Consider the following 21241-nt stretch of genomic DNA (forward strand, 5'->3'; position numbering starts at 1 on the left):
AGAGAAGAAAACTGATGCATATTGGGAAGGCTAGAGGGAAGGAGTCAGTGGTGGGGAAGAGCCTAGGTGTAATGAACATGGTTCTTCGTCCGTCTAGAATTCATCTCCTTTCTGATAACAGCACCTGCTTTTCCTTTGGGGCATCTCTCCTCCACTGTCAAACAGAAGCTTCTGTTTGGTTGTAGCTAACCCACCCCCTTGTTTGGAGGTGGTCAATCAAAACACCACATTTCTCTGGCCAGTGATTGGCTCAGGGGTGCATGGCTAGATCAGGCCAATCAGGATCAATGAGACTTAGTTCCTGTTTGTCCCTGCTGGTCTCAAAAAAGCAGCTCCTTTTCCATTGGATTGGAAAGTAACAGATGAAGCTTATCTTGCCGTTTTGAGTGGAATGGCTGCCTGAGAATAAAGGCAACACAGTAAATCGTCGATAAAGAGAAATGGAGAAGGATTGACAGAGTCCTTGGGACAACATTTGAGCTCCTACATCCAGTTATGCTTAAAGCCTATGGCTCATTTGGATTAGCTCATTAGTTACATGAGCTAATAACTTGTCTTCTTGCTTAAGCTGGTTTCAGCAAACTTTCTGTCTTTTGCAACTAAAAGCTCTAAAACACTTTGCAGCCTAAAGTAATGGATAAAGTATCAAACTTAGAGTCAGAAGGACTTTTCTCTGCCACTAAGCAGCTGTGTTCTTGGGCACTGCCCTTCACCCCTCTAAGACAACTCCTATCAAAAATGGAAAAAATAGGACTTCCCTGGTGGTTCAGTGGATAAGATCCACCTGCCAATTCAGGGAACACGGGTTCGATCTCTGGATTGGGAAGATCCCGCATGCTCTGGGGAGTGGGCCACAACTCCACATGCCCTAAAGCCCATGCCCTGCAACAAGAGAAGCCACTGCAGAGAAGCCAGCGCACCATAGAGAAGAGTAGCCTCCACTCACTGCAGCCAGAGAAAGCCTGTGTGCTGCAACAAAGACCCAGCACAGCCAAAAAAAAATTTTTTTTAAACAAAGAAGTATTTTTTTAAACTACACTTAAATAAATGGAGGAAATATGAGCCTCTTGGGTTATTAGAAGTGAATGACAGTGCTTTGCCAACTGAAAGGAAATAAAAATGTAGAGACCTGTTATAAAATTGCAGGGACAATTTTAGGAAGAAGATTTGAGAAGGGCTAAAAAAGGATGACAAGCTTAAAGGTAAGCTTGGATGCTACGGGCAGCAGAAGATGATTTAAGTGACTGATATAGGAGCAGGTACAAGAAAGAACGTAGGGTTCCTCGCCTACACTCTCCGCTTCAATAGGTGCATGAGACGAAGGAACGTCATTCTGTGAAGAACGGCAGCACAAAGGTGATGGTAATCAGCAACTGACAGCAGCTTCATGGTAGGAAGTGACGGGCACTGTGACAAACAGGTCAGTGCACGTCCCATCTGAAGGAGGCAGCCTCTTCTCAACTTCAGCCAGTCTGCCATACAGTATATCCCGATTTCCTAAAATTTCAATGGAACCCAGAAATCCAGACAGTCCCAATGAATAGAACTGAGTGTCACTGGTTTTGACTCTTCTCTTCCTGAAATATCTCAATGTTGGTTTGTTTGTTTAGCATTCTGTGAGCCAAACACAACTAGTCTATCTGTCAGACTTAGCCCTGGAGGTGCTAGTTTTTTGTTTCTTGGGTAGATGCCAAGATGAATCTTAGTGGGAAGGATGAGAGGGTGGCTAGTAGGGAGATATCTGTACAAAACAGAAAGTTTGTGCAGGAGGAGCTCCATCTTCTCTTGAGAAGCAATTCTGTGAACATCTGTTGAATCCTCACATGAACCTTATGAGATAAGGCAAGTTAATTCTATTACGTGGATGGGGAAACTGAGGCTCAGAGAGTGCTCACATCCATAGACTACAAACTGGACCCTCAAGGCTGCACTCTTTACCTCCTCACTGATGGTACCCAAGTTGAGGCTGACTTCGAAGTTCACCAAGAAGCTCAAGACATTGCAGAGAAAAAGGAACCCTTTTGCTTCAAGGATGCCCAGCTGGAATTGTTACCCACTGCATCTCCAGTGCCTTTTCAATCTCCTTGTCTTAAGGAGAATGTAGCTACTGGGCAGCACTTCTCTGAGGACGTGGCAGCCATGGAGCGCACCGCTCAGAGCTCCTTCAGGAGAGCTCTGCTTTGAAGAGCATGGTTGACTGACAGCACTAGTTACCCCTCTGGATCCACCAAGTTCATGCCAAGGTCATACCTCCCCGGGGCTGCTCCCAGACAATGACGGTGCTAGTGAAGCCTCACTGCTGCCTGACCTGGAATCCCTCTTCAGCTGACTGTGGCTGGGGAACTCCCGCTGAGCATGGCCAAAACTTTCTTAGAACCGTGCTGCTGTCCAAGGCTCTTCCTACCCTATCCTCCCGTCCCCTTCTCCTGCCAAAGGTATCAGACCAGCCTCACAATCTGAACAGTCTCTTGCCTACCCTCCCTCCCTTCCCCTTTATCCTTCATAGGCATAAATAAATAAATCCTCAGTACGTCTCTTGCAAATCTATGCCCATCTTAGCACCTGCTTCTCAGGGGATCTGAACACAGATGACTTCCATTTTGTGAAATGAGCCAGTGAAGTCTACAATCATATAAATCGAGAGTCATCCGTTAGAACAAGGAAACAGGGTTTTGCACTGTAATGATTAGGCCCATGGGCTTTGGAATCAGAATGATCAGGGTGTAAGCCCTACTCTCCAGTGGTATGACCTTAAGGAAGTTTTATAACCCACTCTGAGTCTCTACTTCCTCATCTGTTGAAAAAAGTGATTCTCAAAAAAAGAAGTGATTCTCAACCGAAGTGATTTGTCCCCCAGGAATATCTGACAATGTCTAGAGGTGTTTTTTGGTTGTTACAACTGGAGGAACTGGAGGGGGGTGAGTATCGCTACTGATGTCTAGTGGGTAGAGGCCAGCGTGTGCATGCTAAGTCGCTTCAGTTGTGTCCGACTCTGTGCGACCCCATGGACTGCAACCTGTCAGCGCCTCCATCCATAGGATTCTCCAGGCAAGAATACTGCATTGGGTTGCTATGCCCACCTCCAGGGATCCTCCTGACCAGTGTCTCCTATATCTCCTGCACTGGCAGGCAGGTTCTTTAACCACTAGCGCCATCTGGAAAGCCCTGGGTAGAGGCCAGGGATATTGGGAAGTATCCTACAGTGCAAAGAGCAGTCTCCCCAACAAACACACAGCAAAGAATAATCCAACCCCAAATGTCCATAGCTCTGAGGCTGAAAACCCTGTATGCAATGGAGATGGTAAGGGTAGCTAATTCTAAAAGCTGTTGTAAGAATCCAGTGGGATCATATGTTCAATATCTGTCATTTCTGTTCCCCTCAGTTCAGTTCTGTTCAGTCGCTCAGTTGTGTCCGACTCTTTGTGACCCCATGAATCGCAGCACACCAGGCCTCCCTGTCCATCACCAACTCCCAGAGTTCACTTAAACTTACGTCCATCGAGTTGGTGATGCCATCCAGCCATCTCCCTTGTAAACTCCACAATGGCAGGGACCGGATGATTCAAGATCAACATTCGGTATCACTAATGACTAGAACATGGAAGGTACTAAGTAAATTATTATGAATTAAAATACTTATCAGATGAGTGCAGATCAACAAATGGTAACTGTTATTATTATTGATGTTATTATTTTTACAATTATCATCATCATCAATACAGTCTTTTCAGACCTTGGCTCAATGCATGGGGCATAACTGGTCCTCAGTATTTGTTGAATGAGTGAATGAATGAATGAATGAAAAGTGAAGGGGTATTTACTCATTAACTGCTAATTTATGTGCTTTGGAGAGATATTGGAAACTCTTGGGAAATAAGCCCAGTCTTTTCTTTTTTTTTCCAAAGAGGAATTTCTGTTCGTCAAAGAAATGACTTGAGAGGATTGAGACCTCAGCCAGCCAGAGTCACGGGCCTGACTCAAAGTCATGTAGAGTTTAGGACGCACATCTTGCTTGGCTTAGGCAAAAAAGGAAAACGGGCCAGGTTTTGTGCGAACTTGCTGTGAAACAAGAGCTGTTTTCAGGGCTCAGGAACACGCTCTGTCCCATGTTTAATTTCTTCCATCTGTCTGGTATCTGACCTCTGCTGCCCTCTAAGCCATTGCCACATATTGTCTGCGCACGTTCCCATATAAGGTGATCTCTCTCTTTCTTTCTCTTCCTCTCTTCCCCTCTCCCTCTCTTTCTCAGGGTTGGGCTGCCGCAGCACTTCCTCCACCCTGCTCTCTCTCAGCCTTCCCTGGCAAGCTCTGCAGTGAGGATGGATGGCTGGAGAGCGGGAAGGGGCAGGGGGCTGCCAAGGAATGTGGCAGGTTTATTTTTGTTCGGGCTGCATTCTTTGCCAGGCCTGCAGTCCCCAGCCACTTGGGGATGTCACATGCCGATAAGACAGTGGGGGGTGACTGAGACCTGTGGCTCAGATCTGCAACACCCCAGGTGTGAGACATCGTCACGGAATGGGGAGGGCAGGGAGTGGGGTAGGCAGGGACTCTGAGGTCATGGGACTTGCCTCTTCCCACTGCCCTGTGCCTGATTCCCGGAAAGAAGTCTAATCCTTCAGAGAAGCAATTGCAGGAATTGAGATCTGTAACCACGTAGGCCGATCTCTGGGCAAAACCCAACATCTGTGGCTGAGTGGAGAAGAGCCCGGTGTCAGGGTGAAATTATTAGCTGTGTGACCTTGGGTAAACTGACTGACTTCTCTGACTCTCAGTTTCCTTATCTGTCAAAATAATATCAACAAATCTACTTGATAGTATTCTAGTATCATAGTGTAATGTAAACTTCATGTGGCAGCAATTATTATCTATTTTGTTCACTGTTGTTTCACCAGCACACAATAGCAGCTCAAGTGCATTAAACAAATTAAGTGACATAGTTCTTTTAAATGCTCAGCACCCAGTAAATGATAACTTATTATTATTCAACAACAGATGCTTATTAAGCACCTATTAAGAGCCAGGCCTTGATAGGTACTGGGGATATAATGGTGAACAAGACAGACAAGGTCCCTGCCCTCAGAGAGCTTATATTCTAATGGGAGAGATATGTAGTAAAGTAAATTAAATTCTGAGAGTACCAAGTGCTATAGAAGATATTTAAAAAATGAATGTGGAGAAGTGTGGAGTTTTAAAATCTATATATTTACTTATTTGGCTGCGTCAGATCTTAGTTGTGGCATGAGGGCTTCTCTCTAGTTGTGGCGCGTGGGTTCCAGAGCAGTTGGGCCCAGTAGTTGCAGCATGCAGGCCTCGTTGCTCTATGGCATGAGGGATCTTAGTCCCCTGACCAGGGATCGAACCCAAGTCACCTGCACTGGAAGGCGGATTCTTAACCACTGGACCACCAGGGAAGTCCCAGAGTGTGTTTTTTTAAACCTTTTGACCGTGACTCACAGTAAGAAATATGTTTATTGTGTCACCCAATGAACACACATGCACGTTTACTAAGCTGAAATAAAACTTTCACATAGTTGTGGTAGATTGTCTGTGAAGATGACTACCAGGAATCTGGCGAACATCATTCCTGGTATGCACATGCCACTCCTGAGTCAAGAGGTGGAGTCTAGAGAATTCCCTGGTAGTCCAGTGGTCAGGACTCTGCACCTAATAGGGTCCTGTGACTAAGCTTTGACCAATAGAATGTGATGGAAATGACACTGTACTTGTTCTGGGCCTCAGCTTTAAGAGGCCTGGTGGCTTTCACTTTTATGCCCCTACTCTACAGCTGCCATGTGAAGAAGCCCAGGTTAGACCACTGAATGGTGAGGGACCACAAGGAGAAAGAGAAAGTCCACTTGAGGGAGAAATGGTAGCCAGTACTGAGGCCTCAGAAGGAATGTAAACCATCTTGGATGTTCCAGCCCCCTCCCAGCTGAACTCAGTAACATGGTGACCCCAGGAGATACTACACGGAGCAGAAGAACTGCCCAGCTGAGCCCAGCTGACTCACAGACTTGTCGGGGGGAAAGGTGTTGTTTTTAAGCCAATAAATTTGGACTGGTTTGTTATGCAGCAAGTAATATTTCTGACCAAAGAAGCATTTGCCCTTGTTCTGTGTGATATGTTCTATTTCACTTCATTTCAGTTTTTTAAAATTCTAATCAAGACCCATTAACCCAGGTTTACCTGGTGGTCCAGTGGTTAAGAATCTGCCTCGCCGTGCAGGGGACACCCATTCCACCCCTGGTCAGGTAAGATACCACATGCCCCGGGGTGGCTAAGCCCGTGTGCAACAACTACTGAACCTAAGCGCTTGAGCCCAGGAACCGCAACTACTGAGCCTGTGTGCCGCAACTACTGAAGCCCACACGCCTTAGTGCCCATGCTTTGCAACAGGAGAAGCCACTGCAACGAGAAGCCCGCTCACTGCAACTAAGAGTAACTCCCTGCTCTCTGCAACTAGAGAAGGCCCGCACAGCCACAAAGACCCAGCGCAGCCAAAAATAAAATTTTTTTTTTTTAAAGAGCTGGGCATCCCCCTTTCTTAAAAAAAAAAAAAAAAAAAAAAAAACCCATTAAACTGATTTCAATACCCACTAGTAATGGGCCATAACCGACAGTCTGAAAAACACAGTGAAGGAAAATGACCCATAGATGTATCACTTTAAGTAACGGCATCAGAAAAGGCCTCCCTGAAAATCTAACATCTGAGCTGTGATCTGGATGGGGAGAAAGAGCCAGGCTGGTGAAGATCTGGGGAAAGAACAACCAGGCGCAAAGGTCTTGAGACGGGGACAGGTTTGGTGTGTCTGAGCAACTGAACGGAAACCAGTGGTCAGAAGAGCAGAGAAAGAAGGGAAGTCTAGTGTGAAATCAGACCTTATCCCAGGCAGCACCTGAGACTTCAGCCATTGAGAGCAAACAGCTTGGAAGATGTAGGGTGACCTCCTAAGGGCCTAACTGCCCATCATTTTCTTTAAAAAATTGAAGTGAGATCCATGTAACATAAAACTAACCTTTTTAAAGGGAAAACACAGCAGCATTTGGTACATTCACAATATTGTGCAACCACTACCCTGGTCTGTTTCCAGATTTCCATCACCCCAAAGGAAATCCTGTCCCCAAGAAGCAGTTGCTCCACAATCTCTCTAGTTCCCAGCCCCTGGTGATCACCAGCCTGCATAGTGTCTCTACAGGTTTGCCTTCTCTAGATATTCTGTATAAATGGAGTCATACAATAGGTGGCCTTTGGTGTCTCTAGCTTCTTTCACTGAAAGTGTTTTCAGGGTTCATCCCTGTTGCAACCTGTATCCATACTTCATTTCTTGTTGTGGCTGAATAATATTCTGCTGTGTGGTTATACCACCAGTTCTTTAGCCATCCATCCATTTGCCTGTCATTTTGATTCTATAATTTCATCTGTAGCACTCTTATAGACCTTGATTTGACGTCATCAGCCCAGAAAGGAGAAAAGGTCTTGGCAACATGAAGAAGCTTCATGCCCTGCTGCTCCTGGCCTTTTCTTGTCCCCTCCCATCAACGTTTTCCTGCATGATTCTGAGCTTTCTGATGGCCCAAAATGCAGCTTCACTGCTGGTTACCCTTAAATACTCCCCCTGAATTCTATAAATACACCAACACTCAGCTGGGAAAAAAAGAACTTGAAAGGCATCTGAAATGAAAATATACTTTTTTCCCATCATCAGCCAAGCATTTTCTCTCCATCTTCTCTCTCTCTTTGATTCCAGGATAAGTGCTTGGATTTCAAACCATTAGCCCTACCTGGGAAAGAAAAGAACTTCCTTGGCAAAGCCCTCATAGGCAGAGAAAGCCAGACAGCGTGTTAACCCTGGCCCTCCCACACAGAAAATCCCTTTGCCTCACACAAAAAATCATTTTGCCTCATCAGTGTGATTTACGGTCCTTTTTCCAGACTCCACTGATCTGGTTTTGAGCCAGTTTAGCCAGGCTGGTAACAATGGCTTTGGGATCAAGCAGACTGGTGTTCGAATCTTGTGTGATCTTGGGCCTTCTATTAACTCTCCAGGACTCAGTTTCCTTCGTTACAATGGACTCTGTGGGAGAGGGAGAGGGTGGGAAGATTTGGGAGAATGACATTGAAACATGTAAAATATCATGTAAGAAACGAGTTGCCAGTCCAGGTTCGATACACGATACTGGATGCTTGGGGCTAGTGCACTGGGACGACCCAGAGGGATGGTATGGGGAGGGAGGAGGGAGGAGGGTTCAGGATGGGGAACACATGTATACCTGTGGCGGATTCATTTTGATATTTGGCAAAACTAATACAATTATGTAAAGTTTAAAAATAAAATAAAATTTAAAAAAAAATGGAAAAAGCAATACTGTCCTTGCAAATCTATCATGAAGGTTAAATGAGATGATGTGGGTGTGGGCAGTGTGCAGAAATGAAATTAGACCTAACTCAAGGAGATGCCTGGAACTTCAGCTGGAGAATCAGGGCAGCTTGGCCATGTGGAGGTGATTTGGTTGACCTGACAAGGCCTTTCTGCCCATCATTTTGATTGTATAATTTGCTTTATAATTCAGTCCATCTGCCCCTCCAGATCTCCACCCTGCCATTTTCTCCCTTGGAAGGCCAGTCTGCATGGATAATCTCAAGTGGTTGCCTGCTCCTTTGGTTCCCTGTCAGGTTTAGCCAACAGGAGGCCAAGCAGGAGATCAGAGGGTGGGAGGAGACTGAGGCCAAGACTGGCTGCACCTAGAGGTTGCTCCTCTTGAGCAACCTTACCCCCACAGGGGCCGGGTTGGGCTTCTGGTACCTGGTCCCTTCTCTCGCTGCTTCAGGCTTAGGGACGCATGACTGCCTTTGTTGCTGGATGCTTGTTGGTTTCCCTAAACCCTGCCCACACCTTTATAAATAGTCCTTTGTTAAGCTCTCCACCATTGCCCAGAATGTGCCATCTTTATCCTGCCAGGGAACTGACTGATACAGAGGTCACCCATTTTAGTTCACGTCTCAGATTTGTTGGAGGAAGTATGTTGTTTGATAATCAGCTGAAATCCAACTCTGAGCCCCCATTCTGTCAGTGCTGAGTTTCTCTGCCTCACACAGTTCCTGGGGGATGCCAAGGTTCTGGGTTTTTTGCCGTGACAAAAGCCTCGGGGAATCACTCATAGTCTTTTGTCAATGGCCCATCACAGTGACTTACTGTGAGGTCACCCACCCATCATCCTGGGGTGCCTGGTCCTTTTAGGTCCAATGGAATTGATGCTTCCATGTAAGACCTGGGACAAGGTAAGCTTAGGTCACACTGGAAGCCACCAGATGGATGAAGTGGCCTCCTTGCGGGTATTTCCACCTTCTTAAGAGCTACCCCAAACCTACCACCTGTGCTGCTTTCCCAATCTTCTCAGCATCTCATTTCTCTATTCTTACTCTGAACTTCCCTGTCTGCACTCACCCTGAGGACAACCAGTATAAGCTCCCCTAAAGACTTCAGACCTTTATGAAAGATGTAAGGGCAACTTCTAATTTTGGCCTGTAAAACTCAAGGTGATGCAGATTGTTTCAAGAGGAGGGGAAACAGAAGGAGTACACACATAAATTAATATTTTAATAAATTCTGACACATACATGAATTATTTAACAAAGTTCCTAACATACAGTAAGCACTCAATAAGTGATGCTATACTTATTATTTGAGCCCAGTAAGAATGTTAGGTGCATTCTATATTTCAAGCCATAATTATAACCAAGGAACTAATATGAATTGCATATTATTTTGGCTTCTCTGCATTCCCCATTAATCTCACAAAACCCATTTTAAAAAACCATGTGACAAAAATGTCGTACCAGGCATGCACTTAATAAGATCTCTGGAATCTCATCCATTCAGTTTAATGTTTCACATATGATTTACCTTTTAACCTTTCAGGAAAGCACATTCTGCTACTAAACATACCCACAAGATTAAATTGCCAGAGCAGAGACAATTTAGCCTCTCTGCAAAACTGAATAGGTTTCCATTTAATTTTAATTTCTTTCATCTCCAAATAACCTAGATGGCAAAGGCATTAAATGGATAACATTAATGGATAACAGAATACCCCACTTCTGAATTTGTTCCTGTGTCTGGGTCATTTTTCTCCGGTTTAAGAGAATGAGATAAAGTGGGCAGTATGCAGAGTAGCCCCAGATGGGATAGCATCTTGAAAACTGGCATTCACTGAATACTCATGAAGAATCCAGAAATATCTCATGGTCAGAATGAAAGGTCTAAATTTAATACCCAAAACAGAAAATTGGCTTGGCTTCCCTGTACTCTGCACAGGAAAGTTCTTGTTGGAAAGTTCTGAAATGAGAAGGGGCTGGAGACATTAAGTTCATAGGATTGTCAGATTTTTATGGGGATGTTGAGGGTCTGCTGTTATCCCAAGATCTCATTTGGCCCATGCTGGAAGCTTGCATTGAAGGAAGATAATTTGTTGGAAGGAAATCAGGGAGAAGGTTTACACTGATACACAAACACCCCACAATAAGTACAGACTCATTTCTTCCTCTTCTGGTTGTGCTTACCCAGCTTTTAAGATTTAACCACCTTCCCAGACCACCTGAACAGGACATCTGTTGTTCTTGTTTGAACAGTATCTATACCTCTGGTAAGAAAATCCAGCCCTTTCTTTTGGGAAACTGCCCTTACCCCATCTATTACTATGTTTATCAGAGCCATAACAACTGATTCAAGAATGATCAGACACACTTAAGACCATTGAGAGTTTGCCCTGGGAATTTTCTGGAACCATGGAAGCAAAGATCCTCCTTTTTTTTTTTTCTCCCCTACCACACTATGTGACTTGTGGGGGAATGGCTTGTGGGATCTTAGTTCGCCGACCAGAGATCAAATCTGGGTCCGTGGCAATGAGAAGACCAGGGAATTCCCCTAAAGATTCTTTTATTGAGGTTGCTAGGTTTGAAGAATGTAAGCCTCTTGCTACTAACAGCCCATTCAGAGAAAAGTGGGAATGAGAAACAGTTAAGACAGAGTGAGAAAGAAAGTTAAGATGACATCACTGAGCTCCTAGATCAAGCCATACCTGATGGTAGTAATTTCCTTGGACTTCACAATTACATGAAATAATGACCAATCTCCTTATTTTTACTTTAATATTAAACTCAGTCTTGAAAAGGCACTTGACTAAGAGTGATTTTTTCCCCCTCTGAATAACCAGAGCAGAGGTGCATAACTGTTGATGGACCTTGTAGTATCTAGAAGGTTAAATAAGGGAGCTAGAAGGGGCAGCTTCCAGTTTCTGTCTCATCTCCTCCACACTTCTTCCCACCTTCTCCTCCACTGGAGGCTGGTGATAATACCAAATAATAGCATTTTCTTATTAGGGGACTTTGAGAAGCAGATTGGGAATTTTAGTGCTTTGATAGCAAGGGAAGAGTAGGTTTCAACAACAGTCTGTTTTACAACCAAAAACTCTAAAGAATCTACACCTTGGGTCCTATAGTCTGCAACAACGAGCAACCCAGAGGCCAAAATTAACAATAATTGAAAGGAAAAGACAAATCCAAGAAAGGCCACCCCTTCATTAACCCATGTCCCCGATGTGCATACACTGCTTATCTGATTTAGCCAATGGAAGTGCTTTATCCATGAGAGTGGAGGTATGTACATACATGTTCATAGCAACACTGTTTATTGTAGCCAAAAAGTGGAAACAATCCAAATGTCTATTAATAGATAAACAGATGAACAAAAATCCATACCATGAAATGTTATTCTGCCATAGAATGGAAGTACTGATATTTGCTGCAATATGGATGAACCTTGAAAATACTGCAACTAAGTGAAAGAAACCGGACACAAAGAACCACATACTTTATGGTTCCATTTATATGAAATGTCCAGAAAAGACAAATCCATAGAGAAGGAAAGCAGATGGATGGTTTCCAGGGGCTGAGAAGTGGTGGGTTGTTTTTTTTTTTTTTAATTGCAAACTGGGAGATAATGGCTAAAGAGAATGGGGTTTCTTTCAGGCACAGTGAAAATGTTTTGGGGTTGGATAGAGGTAATGGTTGCACAACTTTGCAAATATGGTAAAAGCAATGGAATCGTATACTTAAATGAGTGGATTGTATGTATGTGGGCTTTATCTTAATAAGCTATTAAAAAGAGAGAGGGTCAGGGTAGGAGGAGGAATCTCTCAGAGAGGCTGTCTCATGTGACTGGGACTTCCTTTCACTTATTAAAAATGTCAACTATAGTTCAGCCAAGTGGCATCTTCTTTACAGGGAAGACTCAATATAGAACCTAAGGGGAAAAAAAGAATACATGTGGGTGGCTTAACTTGGGATATAATCAGCAATGCCTTCATAGTTGTGAAATTATTGCTGATAGGTTCTTCTTGGATCCCTCAGTGAATCTTTTTATCTTAAATGAATCAAAGGATGGTTGCAAAATCTTCCTTTGTCCTGTGTGTGGGCCTGATAGATAGGCGGGGACCCAACATGTTCAAGGCCGCTCTATGCCTGTCTTCTTTGCTTCTAGTTGGAATAATAACTTCCCAGTATATGGATCCCAGGCAGCATGCAGACTGGCTTCAAATTCTTTCCTGTGTTTCAAAGCAATCACATTAAGCATAAAATCAATTCAAGTTTGAGAACAAAGAGTAGATTCCATTGCTCACTTGAATTTACACAGGATTGCATTCTTTTTAAATATCACTTTATTTCTTTATTTATTGGCTGGGCTGGGTTTTTGTTGCCACGTGGGCTCTTCTCAAGTTGTGGCAAGCCTGGTACGAGGGTTTCTCACGGGGGTGGCTTCTCTTGTTGCGAAGCACAGGCTCTAGGACCTGTTGGCTTCAGTAGTTATGGTCCCTGGGCTCTGGAGCACAGGTTCAATAGTTATGGCACACAGGTTTACTTGCCCTGAAGCATGTGGGATCTTCCTGGACCAGGGACCAAACCCGTATCTCCTGCATTGGCAGGCAAGATTCTTTACCACTGAGGTACCAGGGAAGCCCAGGATTGCATTCTTATAACTGACATGTATAGTGTTTTCATAATAGCAGCAGTAGGCAGAGAAGGACTAAAAACTACTGGAAAAGTCACTCATCTTTGTATAGCCTACATTCGTAGACTATAGAAGGAGCAAATCTAACTGTATCTTTTATTTATTTTTTTAAATTAAAAAAAAATTTATTTAATTGGAGGCTGATTACTTTACAATATTGTAGTGGTTTTGCAGTACATTGACATGAATCTACCACGGGTGTACATGTGTTCCCCATCCTGAACTCCCCTCCCACCTCCCTCCCCATACCGTCCCTCTGGGTCATCCCAGTGCACCAGCCCTGAGCACCCTATATCATGCATCGAACCTGGACTGGTGATTCGTTTCACATATGATAATGTACATGTTTCAATGCCATTCTCCCAAATCATCCCACCCTCGCCCTCTCCCACAGAGTCCAAAAGACTGTTCTATACATCTCTGTCTCTTTTGCTGTCTCACATATAGGGTATCTTTAAAAAAAAAAAATTGGTGGGGGGTGGTAAGATGTCTTTATCTTGGGCTTCCCAGGTGGCACAGTGGTAAGGAATCCACCTGTCAATGTAGGAACCTCTAGTTCGACCTCTGGGTTGGGAAGATCCAACCCAGAAGGAAATGGCAATCCACTCCAGTATTCTTGCCAGGATGATCCCATGGACAGAGGAGCCTGGTAGGCTTCAGTCCATGGGGTTGCAAAGAGTTGGACACGACTGAGCAACTGAGCATGCATGCATGTACTTATCTCTTCTAATGTCAGGCACTGTTCTAATCTCAAAACCCATATCAACTCACTTAATCTTCACATCAACCCTTTTAGGAAAGAATTATATGGCCACATTTTATAGATGAGGAAATGAAATCTCAAGTGAAGCCATACAATGGCAATCCAAGCTCCAAATTCAGGTAGCCAGGAAAATCTCCTAACATACCCAATAGGGTCAAGTAATCACATCATCCCTTGTATGCATCTTTTGGGCTTCTCAGGTGGTGCAGTGGTAAAAGAATCTACCTGCCAGTGCAGGAGGTGCAGGAGACATGGGTTCGATTCCTGGGGTGGAAAGATCCTCTGGAGAAGAAAATGGCAACCCACTCCAGTATTCTTGCCTGGGAAATTTCACGGACAGAGGAGCCTGGAGGGCAATAGTCCGTGGGGTCGCAAAGACATGACAATGGCATGCATCTTTTATTGTTGTTTACCATCCAGAGTTAACTTTTCAAGGTTAACTGTCCAGAGTTAACTTTTCAAGGTTTTCAGTGTTGCCTTCTTTAACTCGTCTTGAGCATCTGTGAGCTGGGACCTGTCTTTAATTTCTCTCCAAGCGCCCTGCAGCCAGTGATGTACCCATCTTGGAATGTTCTGTTCCCTCTGCCCAAAAAAACCTCTCCCCTTTCTTGTTTGGCTACTTTTTACTGACCCTTAAACATCTTTTTGTCTGATGGAACCTCTCCTGACAGTACAATCCCTTCAGCTCCAAATAAACTTGAGACCCTTCATCTGGACTCTCCCATCATTGGATCCTTCTTTATAGCATTTATTGTTGTTGTATTGGTGTTGCCCATTTAACTGTCACTCTTCCTGCATAGACTGTCAGCTCCATGAAGTCAGGGGCCAGGTAATTCCCTGCCCTCCATTGCATTCCCAGAAGCCAGCACAGAGCAGGGCATACAGGAGATGCCTAATATGGAATTTGTTTTGTTTTGCTTTATTTTGTAAGTCTGATGCTAAATCCGTAGTTGGTTTCTTCCAAGATGTTTGAGCGGGCTATTAAGTTTTCAGAGGGTGAGGAGTTTCATTTTTTTCCTTCTTCTTCTCATTTCTTCACTGCCAGCTGACATCACAAAGTACAGTGGTGTCCATTCTGATAGGCGCAGTTCAAAATACCATTCACCAACTAAGTTCTTTCCTAACACCAGTTAGTAAAATCCTAGGGTTCTGTCTGCTTCTGTAGACTTCCTGGCCTCCTCTGTGATCTGGGCATTAAGATCTCCTCTCCCCTATCTCATAGAATGTGAACTCCTTGGAAAGGTAAGGAGGACTTTATTCATTTCTGCAGGGGCCTAAAAATAGGCTCTCAGAAACCAAAGAGCCTTAGGCCATTTACTTTTTTTTTTTTTTTGGTTTCTCTCCATATTAAATTGTGGAAGAAAAAAATTAATTCCCAATACAGGCTATGTGGCCCAATAATGTGACAAAGAAGCAGAAATCTCGATGATGAATGTGTCTTTTGTTAATCCCACCGGAGACTCTACAATTATTCCATGTATAACCCAATTCGGAGATATTTATGTCAAAAATCTAAATTTGAAGCCCAGGCCAAATGCTTCCTCAACCCAAATCCTGCTGGCCCTGCCTCAAAGAAGTCATCACCAGATGTTTGGTGAAGGAAGGAGGGAAGGCAGGAAAGAGGGGAGGAGGAGAGAGGGAAAGGGCACAGGAATTTAAAATGGGTTAGTAATGAAGAGGGGCTTCCCTGATGCTTCAGGGATAAAGACCCTGCCTGCCAATGAGGAGACGCTGGTTCGATCCCTGGGTCGGGAAGATACCCTGGAGAAGGCGATGGCAACCCACTCCAGGATTCTTGTCTGGGAAATGCCATGGACAGAGCCTGTCCATAGGGTCCAGTCCATAGGATTGCAGAGTCCGCAAGACTTATGGACTAAACAACATAATAATAATGAAAAGAGTATTTCGTAAACTGCAAACTGCAGGACATTTGCGAAAGTTTATTGCCACCGTAACAACTCCTAATTCTCTAGGCTGTCTGCAGTGGCTCAGAACCTGCGAAACGCTTTGAACTTGGGCCCCGCACTCTCCGCATCTCGCATCCGGAGCTTCGGCTTCACTGCGCGCGCCCGCCAAGGGCCTCGCGGAAACGCGCCAACCCTCCCCTCCGGAAGTGACGTGTCCACGGCCTAGCAACCGTTGCCAAGGAGCTCGTCTCTAGGAACCCACTAGAGCCTGGATGCCTCGTGTGGGGGTAAAGTGGTTTCGTGAGGAGAATTTGAGGTAACGTCGCCAAGTCGCGGTCGGAAACTCCCCTGAACCCCGGAATAGGAGAGAACTTCCTCCTCCTCCCCTTTCGCTTTCCAGTGCGGCACCTCGAGAGTGGAGGGGGTCGCAGCAGTTAAACCCCCCACTTCGGGGGTCAGCTCCTGTGGGGCCTCGCAGTGATCCAGGCGGCTCCCCAACAAGATGAACCGTAGGGGAGCCCAGAGCAGCCCTCGCGAGGTGCCTGGGTCAGACATGGGATCTTCTGTCCCCTCTCCCGAGCCCCAGGGGCGGGAAGCGGCGGGGGAACTATTTTGGGGAATCTTAGGAGGCTCGTGCCAGCCTGGGACCCGGACAGCGCTGATTCTGTCCCGAGTTGTGCCAGATAAACGCACGTCCTGGTTTTAATTCTCCCCCACCCCCTCGGGTTCTTATGTGGGTGAGTGCTTGTGAATTAGTGAGGCGACTTTCCGCTGGAACAGGGAGAGTAATTGCTTTTGCTAATTTTAGAGCGGAGAACCCACTGGGCATAGACAACCTACCTATTCAGTACATCTTTGTCCTTAGCGGGTGACCATCTGAAAGCTGGTGGGCAGCTAGGAGTGAAAATCAACTGGTTTCTTTTCCTCTCCTAGTAACGTTTTATGTGTTTATCCTAGTATTTTGGGTTTTGGAAGGGGAAAAAAAATATATATGTGTGTATGTGTTATGTTTTATATACATACAATTTTTACATATATATAATTTCTAAAGAATGAAAAATTGAGTATATCCATGTGTGGAGGTTGTGACGTGAACTTTTACTTAAAATACACAGTGGAAAATTTGCATCTCCAGTGTGGATTTTTATTTCTCTAAAGGTTTTCCTTTTATAGCTTAAAGGAAACCTTAAAAATTTAAACCACATTGGTTATCCTTTTTTTTTTTTTTACCATCTTTTGCCTTATTTTTCAAAAATAATACAATCATTTACTCATAATTTTATCTTAATTATGAGAAAATGATGATACTTGTACATTTTGATGTTTTCTAAGTATCCAACTCTACCTACCCAATTTAAAAAATCTGTTTCAGAGCAAGATGCATGCAGCTCCAACTAATGTCTTAAGTAAATTAGCATCTCTTCATTTCATGGTTAAAAACTATTAGGGAACACTGAAATATCTTTTTCCTTATTTCTTTTTTTTGGCAGTTCACTGTTACATTCATTTTTTAAAACTGCTACTCTAAAAAACTGCCTGTCTGCAAATTTCTACCACTTTCCCCCATACTAAACACATGATGTCTGCATGCAAGAAACACTAGAAGCCATGGTTAAGTTGTTTCAGCCATTAAATAATCAGATAATCAATTTTAAAAAGTTATAATCTTCCTCACTACCATCTTGTTTAGGCTTATGCTTATTTTCTGGCCTTGGGCTTGTGAACAAATTCATTCTAGTGGAAGAAGTCGCTGTTTTATATGCCATATTCAAAGATAGAATTAGGCACAGATATGTCTTCAGGTGGGCTTCCTGGTGGCTCAGAGGTAAATTCAAAGATAGAATTAGGCACAGATATGTCTTCAGGTGGGCTTCCTGGTGGCTCAGAGGTAAATTCAAAGATAGAATTAGGCACAGATATGTCTTCAGGTGGGCTTCCTGGTGGCTCAGAGGTAAAGAATCCATCTGCCAATGCAGGAGACTTGAATTTGATCTCTGGGTTGGGAAGATCCCCTGGAGAAGAAAATGGCAACCCACTCCAGTATTCTTGCCTGGCCTTGAACAGGGCTTGAAAAATGGTAAGGTTTTGCACCTCTGGAGATGGGGGAAAGGGAAAACAGCCCTAGTCAGAAAAAGCAGCATTAACTGAAGGCAAAGGTGGAAAAACTATGTAGGGAGTAGTGCTTATTTCTGTCAGCTGAAGTTTGAAAGGATGTAAGGAAAAGAAATGCAAAAAAGCAAAATGGCTGTCTGAGGAGGCCTTATAAATAGCTGTGAAAAGAAGAGAAGCAAAAAGCAAAGCAGAAAAGGAAAGATATAAGCATCTGAATGCAGAGTTCCAAAGAATAGCAAGGAGAGATAAGAAAGCCTTCCTCAGCGATCAATGCAAAGAAATAGAGGAAAACAACAGAATGGGAAAGACTAGAGATCTCTTCATGAAAATTAGAGATACCAAGGGAACATTTCATGCAAAGATGGGCTCAATAAAGGACAGAAATGGTATGGACCTGACAGAAGCAGAAGATTTTAAGAAGAGGTGGCAAGAATACACAGAAGAACTGTACAAAAAAGATCTTCACTACCCAGATAATCACAATGGTGTGATCACTCACCTAGAGCCAGACCTCCTGGAATGTGAAGTCAAGTGGGCCTTAGAAAGCATCACTACAAACAAAGCTAGTGGAGGTGATGGAATTCCAGTTGAGCTATTTCAGATCCTGAAAGATGATGCTGTGACAGTGCTGCACTCAATATGTCAACAAATTTGGAAAACTCAGCAGTGGCCACAGGACTGGAAAAGGTCAGTTTTCATTCCAATCCCAAAGAAAGGCAATGCCAAAGAATGCTCAAACTACCACACAATTGCACTCATCTCACACACTAGTAAAGTAATGCTCAAAATTCTCCAAGCCACGCTTCAGCAATGTGTGAACCGTGAACTTCCAGATGTTCAAGCTGGTTTTAGAAAAGGCAGAGGAACCAGAGACCAAATTGCCAACATCTGCTGGATCATGGAGAAAGCAAGAGAGTTCCAGAAAAACATCTACTTCTGCTTTATTGACTATGCCAAAGCCTTTGACTGTGTGGATCACAATAAACTGTGGAAAATTCTGAAACAGATGGGAATACCAGACTACCTGACCTGCCTCTTGAGAAACCTATATGCAGGTCAAGAAGCAACAGTTAGAACAGGACATGGAACAACAGACTGGTTCCAAATAGGAAAAGGAGTACGTCAAGGCTGTATATTGTCACCCTGCTTATTTAACTTCTATGCAGAGTACATCATGAGAAACGCTGGGCTGGAAGAAGCACAAGCTGGAATCAAGATTGCCGGGAGAAATATCAGTCACCTCAGATATGCAGATGACACCACCCTTATGGCAGAAAGTGATGAGGAACTAAAGGGCCTCTTGATGAAGGTGAAAGAGGAGAGTGAAAAAGTTGGCTTAAAGCTCAACATTCAGAAAACTAAGATCATGGCATCTGGTCCCATCACTTCATGGGAAATGGATGGGGAAGCAGTGGAAACAGTGTCAGACTTTATTTTTTTAGGCTCCCAAATCACTGCAGATGGTGATTGCAGCCATGAAATTAAAAGATGCTTACTCCTTGGAAGGAAAGTTATGACCAACCTAGATAGCATATTCAAAAGCAGAGACATTACTTTGCCAACAAAGGTCCATCTGGTCAAGGCTATGGTTTTTCCAGTGGCCATGTATGGATGTGAGAGTTGGACTGTGAAGAAAGCTGAGTGTCAAGGAATTGATGCTTTTGAACTGTGGTGTTGGAGAAGACTCTTGAGAGTCCCTTGGACTGCAAGGAGATCCAACCAGTCTGTTCTAAAGGAGATCAGTCCTGGGTGTTCCTTGGAAGGACTGATGATAAAGCTGAAACTCCAATATTTTGGCCACCTCATGCGAAGAGTTGACTCATTGGAAAAGACCCCGATGTTGGAAGGGATTGGGGGCAGGAGGAGAAGGGGGCGACAGAGGATGAGATGGCTGAATGGCATCACCAACTCGATGGACATGGGTTTGGGTGGACTCTGGGAGTTGGTGATGGACAGGGAGGCCTGGCGTGCTGTGATTCATGGGGTCGCAAAGAGTCAGACACGACTGAGCAACTGAACTGTAATGAACTGAACTGAAGGTAACAATTTGGAAACAAAACTGAGGAATGCTAAATTGAGCTTGAGTTTCCCAGGTGGCGCTAGTGGCAAAGAACCTGCCTGTCAGTGCTGGAGAGGAAAGAGATGTAGGTTTGATCCCTGGGTCAGGAGGAACAGAGGAAGGCATGGCAACCCACTCCAATATTCTTGCCTGGAGAATTCCATGGTTGGAGGATCCTGGTGGGCTACAGTCCATAGGGTCACAAAGAGTTGGACACAACTAAAGTGACTTCAGTCAGTTCAGTTCAGTCGCTCAGTTGTGCCCAACTCTTTGCGACCCCATGGGTCGCAGCATGCCAGGCTTCCCTGTTCATCAAACTCCTGGAGCTTGCTCAAACTCATGTCCATCGAGTCGGTGATGCCATCCAACCATCTCATCTTCTGTTGTCCCCTTCTCCTCCTGCCTTCGATGTTTCCCAGCATCAGGGTCTTTTCCAGTGAGTCAATTCTTTACATCAAGTGGCCCAAGTATTGCAGTTTTAGCATCAGCATCAGTCCTTCCAATATGTGAAGAGCACATACTGTTTAGTCCCTAAGTCATGTCTGACTCTTTCATGACCCCATGGACCTCTAGGCTCCTCTGTCCATGGGATTTCCCAGGCAAGAAGACTGGAGTGGGTATCCATTTCCTTCTCCAGGGGATTTTCCTGACCCACATCTCTTGCATTGGCAGGTGGATTCTTTACCACTGAGCTACCTGGGAAGCTCAAAGAAGGCATACCTAAGGCTGAAGTTTGTAACCTCTACCCAGCTTCCCTTGTGGCTCAGCTGGTAAAGAATCCACCTGTAATGCAGGAGACCTGGGTTTGATCCCAAAATCCCCTGGAGAAGAAAAAGGCTACCCACTCCAGTATTCTGGCCTGGAGAATTCCATGGACTATATAGTCCATGGGGTCGCAAAGAGTTGGACATGACTGAGCAACTTTCACTCACTCACCCAGCTTCAGTTGATTGTGGCCATATAATGGGTCCAGGGTTCCCAGATCTGATTATCTAGAGAATTTGGAAACTTGGATTAATGTGGGCTGCTAATTAAAAAAAAAAAATTGAAGCATGTCTACAGGCTGAGTTTTACCCCTGAGTAGAAATTGTGGAGCTGAATGGAAGAAATGTTAATGTGGGTGGGTTTTATATTCACTTGTCCATGTTAATTCAGATGATTGCTATCAGATGCATATACAAAAACGTGTTGTTGAATATTATCAATATGTACTATAGCATTCCTAATAAAGTCCGCATACTCTTTCAATAAAATAACTCTTTTCACAGCATTTTGTATTCCATGTAGAATATATTCCATGCCTACTTCCTATGAACTTAATATTGACCTTCTG

General features: G+C 44.2%; 1 protein-coding gene across 3 annotated transcripts in view; it reads left to right on the plus strand.

Moving 5' to 3' along the window:
* The window catches only part of IFT81 (intraflagellar transport 81), a 222572-nt gene that overhangs the window by 105814 nt on the left and 95517 nt on the right, over positions 1-21241 (plus strand). For all 3 annotated transcript variants that reach the window (XM_070769526.1, XM_019977956.2, XM_019977957.2), the window contains one exon: positions 15804-16053. The gene's annotated coding sequence lies outside the window, so the exon portion shown is untranslated. Of the gene's footprint in view, positions 1-15803; positions 16054-21241 lie in introns of those variants that run through there.

The sequence above is a fragment of the Bos indicus genome, chromosome 17 (genome assembly GCF_029378745.1).
Source record: "Bos indicus isolate NIAB-ARS_2022 breed Sahiwal x Tharparkar chromosome 17, NIAB-ARS_B.indTharparkar_mat_pri_1.0, whole genome shotgun sequence".
In the NCBI taxonomy this organism is placed as follows: domain Eukaryota; kingdom Metazoa; phylum Chordata; class Mammalia; order Artiodactyla; family Bovidae; genus Bos; species Bos indicus.